This window comes from Apodemus sylvaticus, chromosome 9 (assembly GCF_947179515.1).
Source record: "Apodemus sylvaticus chromosome 9, mApoSyl1.1, whole genome shotgun sequence".
In the NCBI taxonomy this organism is placed as follows: Eukaryota; Metazoa; Chordata; class Mammalia; order Rodentia; family Muridae; genus Apodemus; species Apodemus sylvaticus.
Window position 1 is genome coordinate 38,352,339 of NC_067480.1, and position 9,122 is coordinate 38,361,460.

Sequence of the window (9,122 nt, forward strand, 5' to 3'; positions counted from 1 at the left end):
TTTAGTGGATACAGAGAACTTTCATGCCCTTGTGAAGGCAAACTTCGCAAGCTGTGTGAGCCAAGAGCAGTTCGTAGGTAGCTACTTATACCATAAAAGTATGGGGTAGTTGCTCTGGGGTTGGGAGAAGGAGTCAGTTGGGTCTCTAGGAGCCTGTGGAGATAGCAAAAGACCATTTTTTCATGGAAGTTCATTTCATTGGTGTGCAAGCAGTGGTACATTTATTTTATTATCTTTTCTTTTCTTTATTTTATTTTATTTTATTTTATTTTATTTTATTTTATTTTATTTTATTTTATTTTATTTTATTTCTCGAGACAGGGTTTCTCTGTGTAGCCCTGCCTGTCCTGGAACTCACTCTGTAGACCAGGCTGGCCTCAAACTCAGAAATCTTCCTGCCTCTGCCTCCCAAGTGCTGGGATTACAGGCATGCGCCACCACCGCCCGGCTTATCCTCTTTTCTGTATTGGTCATTTTCACTGTGCATGTGCATGTGTGCATGCGTGCGTGCATGCGCGCGCGCGTGCGTGTGTGTGTGTGTGTGTGTGTGTGTGTGTGTGTCACACACGTGCGCACAAGAGCTCTCGTGCTTACCCCATGAGCGTGTGTTAACAGACACACAGTCAGATTTATTTCTATAGATAGGAAAGCCACAAAGGTAGAAATGCATTCTCTTACTTTCCTTGCAGTGATGAAATTTGAACTCAGGGCCTTGTGCTGCACCACATTCCTAGCCTAGAAATATCCTTCAGTTCTCCATGTGTTCAATCTTTTAAGTTCTATTCAGTCCTTGGACCAAGTCCTTGGAGCCTCATGAGACTGGCTCAGTAAGAAAGAGAACTCATCTTTAAGGAGATCTGTCTGCTTTCTATAGAGCTGTGGTTCTCAACTTTCATGTTGTGACCCCCAACCATAAAATTATTATTTTTGTTGCTACTTCAGAACTAATTTTGCTGCTGTTATGAATTAGGTCCTAAATATCTGAGTTTTCTGGTAGTCTTGGGAAATCCCTGTGAAAGAGTCATTCAACCCCCCAAAGGGTCTCAGCCCACAGGTGGAGGACTGTTGCTGTAGAGAAACATCTAATGAAGTTACAAGGTTGAAGATCATATGTGTCTTCTGGTTTTCCCGGAAGCCCAGAGGTGACCTCCCTCTCCTCCAACATCCATTCTGCACTGGTTGGCCACGCAAAACAGCGTTCCCAGCGGTGGGGTGAAAGGAACAAAAGAGGAGGGATCAACATAGGAAACCACTGTGGAGACTTCACTTGGGCAATGGGGCGTGGTCAGCCCCGGGCTTTGAAAAGATGTGTTATGACACTCACTGTAGAGACAGAATCAGAGGAGAGCCCAAGCAAGGGCAAGAAGACTGGTCTCTGTGGCTGGATGTCAAGACAATGCAGCTTTCGCCTGGGTGTGGCATAAAGGGGAAAGGAGACGAGGACCTGTGACCAGTGTCAAGGACCTAGAGTGACTGGGAGTGTCAAGAGACTCAGTGAGAGAGCAGGAGGAGGCCTTGAGGAGGCCTCAAGGTTTTAATGCCTAACAGAACAGATACTGGTGTGATTCACCCTGAAAGGAACGTTCAAGGGCGCTCCACACTGGGTAAGGTCATCTGGGGGAGTCTGGGCTATGAATTCAAGATGCTTCGAAAACATTCATGAGGATCTGTCAGGCAAGCAGTTAGATATGCAGGTCTGGAGCAGAGGTGTGTAGGGTACAATTAGGGTACATGTATGGGCTGAGTCATTGTGGCATAGGGTACAATTACCCTGGATTTCCCAGAGGATGGTACAGAGCTGAGAGGAGCCTTGAGGAAGGATGATCAGTAATCAGTAATGGCCAAATGAGAGAGGATGCAGAGGAGACAGAGGAGGGGCTACAGACAGGAGACAAAGAGTGTGACAATTTCACAGAAGCCAAGATCAGGTCGGCCTCGGGAGGCAGAAAACAGACAGACCTCTGCGGGGTCAATAATAGGAATGTGGTCTAGAAAGCAGCAAGCTAAACCCCAGGCCAACTGTGCTGATGCCCAGACACCATCCTACGACTTTCCTCCCATGAAACGCTCATTGGCACTGGTTCGTTTGCCAAATACGACCTGTGCTTATCTTGGCATCCCCCTGCCCCATTCCAGTTTGGCTCTTGCTTGTCTTCCAGCCTTAGCTTGCATTTTGTCTCCTGGAAAAGTTCTGGCCTACAAGTAGCTCTTGGTTCCCCCCCCCCCCTTGCTCACCCATTCCCCTTTCATACTCTCTGTACCTCACTTCTAGGCCAGCCTTGTTGAACCCCAACTTTCCTCAAGATCTAAGATGCCTGTAATGACTCCTTCATTTCCCAGGAACTCACAGGACTTTAGTTCTGCTTTGTAGAAAACACAGCATCTAGACTGGGCTTCATCGATGTGTTTTCCCCTTGCTTCTGAGTGTGTTAAAGAATACAAGCTGAGGATGACACTTTGTAACTTGCTTGACTGTTGTTGAATTGCCAGAGAGGGGACCTATTCTTCCGGGAAGGATAACCCAAGGCAATTAGATAGAGAGTGGTATATCCTCACCCAACCAGGTCTTCTGAGTTTAGATAAGAAACTGGAGAGTCCAACAGATTCCTAGGAGGGCCCTCTCTGGGCACATAGACACCTCTGTTACTTCAGAAGTCCGCTCACAAAGTCCTAGAACAGCGCCACAGCGCCATCTCTTGGCAAATGGCACACTGTTCCTTAAAGCTTGTCTACAGGACAGACAATGGGAACCTAGAATGAACTCCAGTTCATTCAAGGGTAGCAATACAGCTTAGGGACCACAAGACAAAGCCTGGAAAAGATGTGGAGAAAGTCCTTGTGTATTGGGGGTGAAGCTGTAAATCTGTGATTTCTGGAGATTGTGCCACTGGAGGAGATCAAACACCTGATAGGACTTCCAAATGGATACTAGAAAGAAGTCATTCAAAAGGGGGGAACTGTATATGGGTGAAACTGTAACTATGAGTACACTGTAGATGTCTAGATATCTGGAAGTAGCTATGTTTATATACAAGCATGGCTTGATCGCCTGATAGACTATTACATCAGCATGAGTGCGGTCTGTAGAGCAAGTTTCAGGAGGCTTCGCAGAGAAACTCTGTATCAGAAAATCAGTGTGTGTGTGTGTGTGTGTGTGAGAGAGAGAGAGAGAGAGAGAGAGGGAGAGAGAGAGAGACTGAGAATATTATACAGGTATTGTCTTAGTCAGGGTTTCTATTCCTGTACAAAACATCATGATCAAGAAGCAAGTTGGGGAAGAAAAGGTTTATTCAGCTTACACTTCCACATTGCTGTTCATCACCAAAGGAAGGACTGGAACTCAAGCAGGTCAGGAAGCAGGAGCTGATGTAGAGGCCACAGAGTGATGTTACTTACTGGCTTGCTTCCCCTGGCTTGCTCAGCTTGCTTTCTTATAGAACCCAAGACTACCAGCCCAGGGATGGCACCACCCACAAGGGGTCCTCTCCCCTTGATCATTAATTGAGACAATGCCCCACAGCTGAGTCTCATGGAGGCACTTCCCCAACTGAAGCTCCTTTCTCTGTGATAACTCCAGCCCGTGTCAAGTTGATGCACAAAACCAGCCAGTACAGGTGTTAAAATGAGAAGTACACTTATCGTATCAGAACCAGGAATATTCACTATAAAATGTCAAGTGGTAAAAATGAGCTCCAAAAGTCTCATGTAGTCCAACCTAAGAAGCCAAGGATGGTCTTGAGCCTTCTAGTCCACCGTGCCTTTATCTCCACCGGGCTGAGATTATATATATCACCACCACAGGCTTAAGCAATGCTGGGATTGAACCCAGGGTCTTCTAGGCAAGAACTCTACCAACCGAGACACATCCCCAATCTTGCTAATTTTTGTTATCAAGACATCAGCTATTTAATGGAAAAAATAAGCAGGGAATTGATTAGGGACACATTGCAAGCTCAGAAGGTTAAGTTGCCTTTGGGTACAGTTATGGTCAGAGACTTGCAGAGTCTCTCCAAGTGTCTCTCTCCCTTAGCACAGGCCTGGCCCAGAGCATGTGATTCATCAACGTCTGCGGAGGTGCGGGGTGAACGTGACACAGGGCCTGACATACTGCCACCTTCCTCCTCTCCATTCTTCCCTGTCCTTCAGCCTGAGGCCTCCAGACATTTGTTCTGACTGTACGAGGCCCAGCCATGCAGGAAGACTGCCACGGAGCCCACAAACCAAGCTTCCACTTCCCTCTCTCAACGCCTCCATTCCAAATGAACCTCAGATGGCCAGAGGCGGTTCCCACTGAGCTAGGTAAGGCTCACCTTTTGGGTGTATATCAGAATCACCGAGTGGAAAGACAATGACCCTGTGGCTCTTGCGTCTTAGGCATGTAAAATGGATTTGTTAACAGGATGGGTTCTCTAGATATAAAGTCGAGAAGACTTTGGGGCATGAGACATTTGCTACGCTATTCTTTTTGTTGTTGTTGCTTGTTTTTCGAGACAGGGTTTCTCTGTGTAGCCCTGGCTGTCCTGGAACTCACTCTGTAGACCAGGCTGGCCTCTAATCCGCCTGCCTCTGCCTCCCAAGTGCTGGGATTAAAGGCGTGCGTTGCCGCCCGCCGCTGCCGCCCGCCGCCGCCACCACCACCACGGGAAGGAAAAGGACACACAGAGCTTCAGCAAGTCCCCAGCCCAGGAGCCCTGAGGGAGTTTGCACTGCAGGTGGCCCTTGCCACGTTGAACCCGTCATGCCTTTGCAGGCTTTGTCATTGGCTATATGAGTGGCCCCAGCCAGAGATATTTTCTGCCACTGAGGCATTGACTGTAGGGGAGCCGATGCTTAGAGACCTATGTCTGCTGACCGCACTCCTGGTACCGAGACCTTGAAGAGGAAGCGCGTTTTACTTGCCTCTGCCTTTACATGGATCGTGCGTTTGGCAGAAGAGGAAATTAGAGCCATGGTCACCATCAGGAGTGAGCTGTCCCACAGAGACATTATTACTAGTGGCCTTCCCATGACCAAAGTTAACCTACAAGATGCTTGGCAGGCTCAAGGATGCAGAATGTCCCTCTTCTTGGTTGTTTATCTCTAGGATTTCTGGCCCTCCCTCCTGAAGCTCCTTGGACGCCACATCCCACACTTGACCCTGCCTTTGTCAGAGGCTTGGTTGCTGCACTCACGTGGCCACTGGCTGCTTCCCTGGCACGCCAAGTATCTTCATTGCTCAGACCCTGCCCCACATTTAGCTGACCTACCACTTGGGGTCATTTTACTTGAAATTTCAGAAGGCAAGCAAAATCTTATTAGTTGAATTTGCAGAAAGCCGGGGTATGATCAAATTCAGAACAATTGCTTATCAGCTATGAAAACGCAGGCAGGGAGCTAGCTAGATCCATCTGTGCCTCCCTTCCATGAGGATTTTAATGTTCAGGGACAACTCCCCAGAGCTGTGTAAGGGTTAGATAGAATCCAGAATGAACAGAGAGAGACCGATACCAAAAGATACCAGGGACAGGTATGGTGACGCATGCCTTTAATCCCAGATTCGAGAGACAGACACAGAGGGATCTTTGTGTGTTTGAGGCCAACATGGTCTACATAGTGAGTTCCAGGACAGCCGGAGCTAGGTAGAGAGTTCCTGTCTCAATAACAACAAAAATACTAGATATCTTCCCCCAAATCATTTGTATTTTATTTTATTTTTTCAAGCATGGTCTCATATAACCCGGGCTGGACTCAAAGTTGCTACATAGCCGAGGCTAGCCTTAAACTCTTGACCCTCCTCCTTCTGTCTCCCAAGTGCCAGGATTACAGGTTGCTAACAACGAAACCTGGGTCCTCCGGAAGAACAGCAAGTACTCCTAACTGCTGAGACATCTTTCTAAGCACCCCCCCCCCTTTTTTTAAGCGAAGAATTTAGGATGAGAATCAAATATTTCTGCACTAGATGAGGATAATTCCTAAAGAACCAGAGGTGTCTATGGCTCTGTTGCCATAGACTTTAAGTTAAAATGAGACAATTTAAGGAATAAATGCTAAATCAGAGTAGTTTACATAGAACACAGGTAAGGCAAAGTACACGATGAGTCAAGTGTATACAATATCTGGGGGAGCATGACCTATGCCCAGATGTTAAAGTCATACATGAAAAGGGAGACACGCAGGGGGATCAACAGGGTCCAGTGTCCCTGAGTACCTCAAAGGACAACCCAGCCTGGGCTCCCACTCTATGACAAATCTTCTGTGTGACTGGTGCTCCTTGGGAGGCTGGAGGACCCATTTGGCAACTTGTGGGTCTTTGGCATTTTTTCCAACAAGGGTGAGCTCCAGGAAGGACAAAGTTCTGGGAGCTGAGCGCTATTTCCATCTGACCCTTTCCCCATATGACAATGACTAGTGTTTGAGCCCTACCCCAGTCTAGATCCCACAATCCTTGTGTGGTGAATCCTAGAGGCCAGCAGAGGGCATCAGATCCCAAAGAACAGATCGCACCCGCCCGAGATCCCTTCGGAGCCACAGAGTCAGCTTGGGTTCCGTGAGATCTCTGGCGGGCTGGACCACAGCTGCTCTGGTCAAAGTGCTGAGACAGGGTGAACCAGCGAAGTCCGAGACTATTCCTCGGAAAGTTGTGCTTTTCTCTCTCTAGATTAGTGGGTTTTTTTCTTTGAGTTTGTTTATATAGTGGATTGCATTGATGGATTTCCGATTAGTAATTGAAGCATACCCTCAGCTCTGAGAAGTAGCATTCCATTCTAGCACCACCTTCCTGTGGGGACACCACATTGGAGAGAAGACTGCACTTCTCTTTCTGTTACAAAGCACTTTTCAAAATGTTCTTTGGGGAAAAGAAACACAGCATCATTAGAACCTTCTGAGTTCCACAGAAGACTCAACAGCGTCGCCTTTGCCTCCAAGTTTGAAGTGAATTTGTGATTTCAAGATGTTCTAACAAAATTAGTTGATAGGAAAGTGGAGTTATCCGTGGAATGCGGCTGGAATGATTCTAATGCATCCCATCTTCTGAGAATTAATTCAGGGTCTCCTCACTTTCCCTGAGATTGTGTCTAAGTCCTCAAGTCCTTACATAAGGCTGAAATTTGGGATAAAGATGGGTGTCTTGCTCTCAGTCATCATCCGAGTGTGCCAGCATCCATAGCCTCACTATCACCCATCCGGTCCTCAGCTGGTAAGCCACGTGAGGTCACGTCATTTCTGTGTCTAAAGATGGATGCTCATTTCTGTTGGTCGTTTTCTTTCCACATCCACCCTCCTCTCGAGCATGGTAGATATTCGTGTTGCCCCTTTGCTATGCTAAACAGCAGGAAATTCTGGGAGATTATCAAAGATGTGGTGTCTTTTCGGCACTGCAGGTGATTGGTATTAGATTCGTTATGCTGCTTCCCTAGCCTGTTGAGCCTGGGACATTCTGGGTAGCTCCTAAAAACCTATGTCCCCAGATCACCATGTAGAACCTCCTACACAGTTCCTTCATGGAAATGAGGTACAGACCACCTCTTTCTCTCAGATCCCACCAAGAGCCTTGGGGAGCTTTCCTTTCAGGGACTTCCCCCTTGTCCTATTGTCTCTTATTTTCTAATCTCTCTCTCTCTCTCTCTCTCTCTCTCTCTCTCTCTCTCTGTGTGTGTGTGTGTGTGTGTGCGTGTGCGTGTGCGTGTGCGTGTGCGTGTGCGTGTGCGTGCGCGTGCGTGTTCGTGTGCGTGTGCGTGTGCATGTGGAGGCCAGAGGACAATCTTGGGTGTTGTATCTCAAGACTCATCCATCTTGTTTTTTGAGGCAGGGTTTCTTATTGACCAGGGGTTCAGCTAGCTTGGCTGGCCAGATAGCCCGGGATCCTTCTGCCTCTACCTCCCAGAGCTGGGTATCGAGCACTAACCACATCCAGGTCCTCATGCTTAATGGAAAGTACTCTAACAACCGGTCAGCCCCACAGCCCTCTTGCCATCTTTAACTCGAGATAACTAGATAACTCAATTTCTATTCTCTTGATGATTTTCCTTGTAGTACAGCAGTATGACTGTGTGTCAAAACCTAGTTAATCCAAACTCTTTTCCCAGATAACATTAAGTTGTTTTTTTTTTAAGATTTATTTATTTTATTTATATGAGTACACTGTAGGTGTCCTCAGACACACCAGAAGAGGGCATCAGACTCCATTACGGATGGTTGTAAGCCACCATGTGGTTGCTGGGAATTGAACTCTGGAACAGTAGTCAGTGCTCTTAACTGCTGAACCGTCTCTCCAGTCCAACATTAAGATTTTTAAAGTTACTTTAACTCCCATGCTCCTAAGTCATGTGTTGCTATTGGAAATATTTAAATCTTTAACCTCAGCACATCATAATTTTATTTATTTTTATTTTTTCTAGTTATTTAGTAGTAGTAGTAGTAGTAGTAGTAGTAGTGTTATTATTATTATTTGTAGTGAGTGAACCTAGGGCCTTGTAGATGAACACTCTACCATTGACATGAGTCCTTAACCATTTATTATATATTTATTCATCCGTGGTCCTTCGGATTAAAGCTACATCCTCATAGATGCTGGGAAACAACGCTCTACCCCGGAGCTTTATCTCCAGACTTCTTTTCACTTCCTGTTTTGAAAGGCTTCTCACTAGTCACCCAGGCTGACCTTGAATTTATGATCCTCCTGCTTCAAGCCTCCCAAGGATTATGGGTCAGTGTCACTGAGCCTAGCTCCTCTCTATATTTATAAAAATGTTAATCTACTCCTTTAGACTACCCTCTGTTTTACCGTTTTTTAGAGTCACAATCTACTATGTAAGATACGGCTTCCTGGAGCCTACACTCCAGAGTTTCCCGGACTAGAGTGACGAATTGCCTGCTTTTACCTGTCATAAGAGGCATTATGTCAGCTGGGTGGCAGCAGAGGCTGCGGCAGCAGCGCACGCCTGTAATCCCAGCACTCTGGGAGGCAGAGGCAGGCGGATTTCTGAGTTCCAGGCCAGCCTGGTCTACAGAGTGAGCTCCAGGACAGCCAGGGCTACACAGAGAAACCCTGTCTCGGGGGAAAAACAAAACAAAACAAACCCAAATCCAAACAAACAAACAAACAAACAAAAGAGGCATTGTGTCAGTTGCTCTTGATTAGC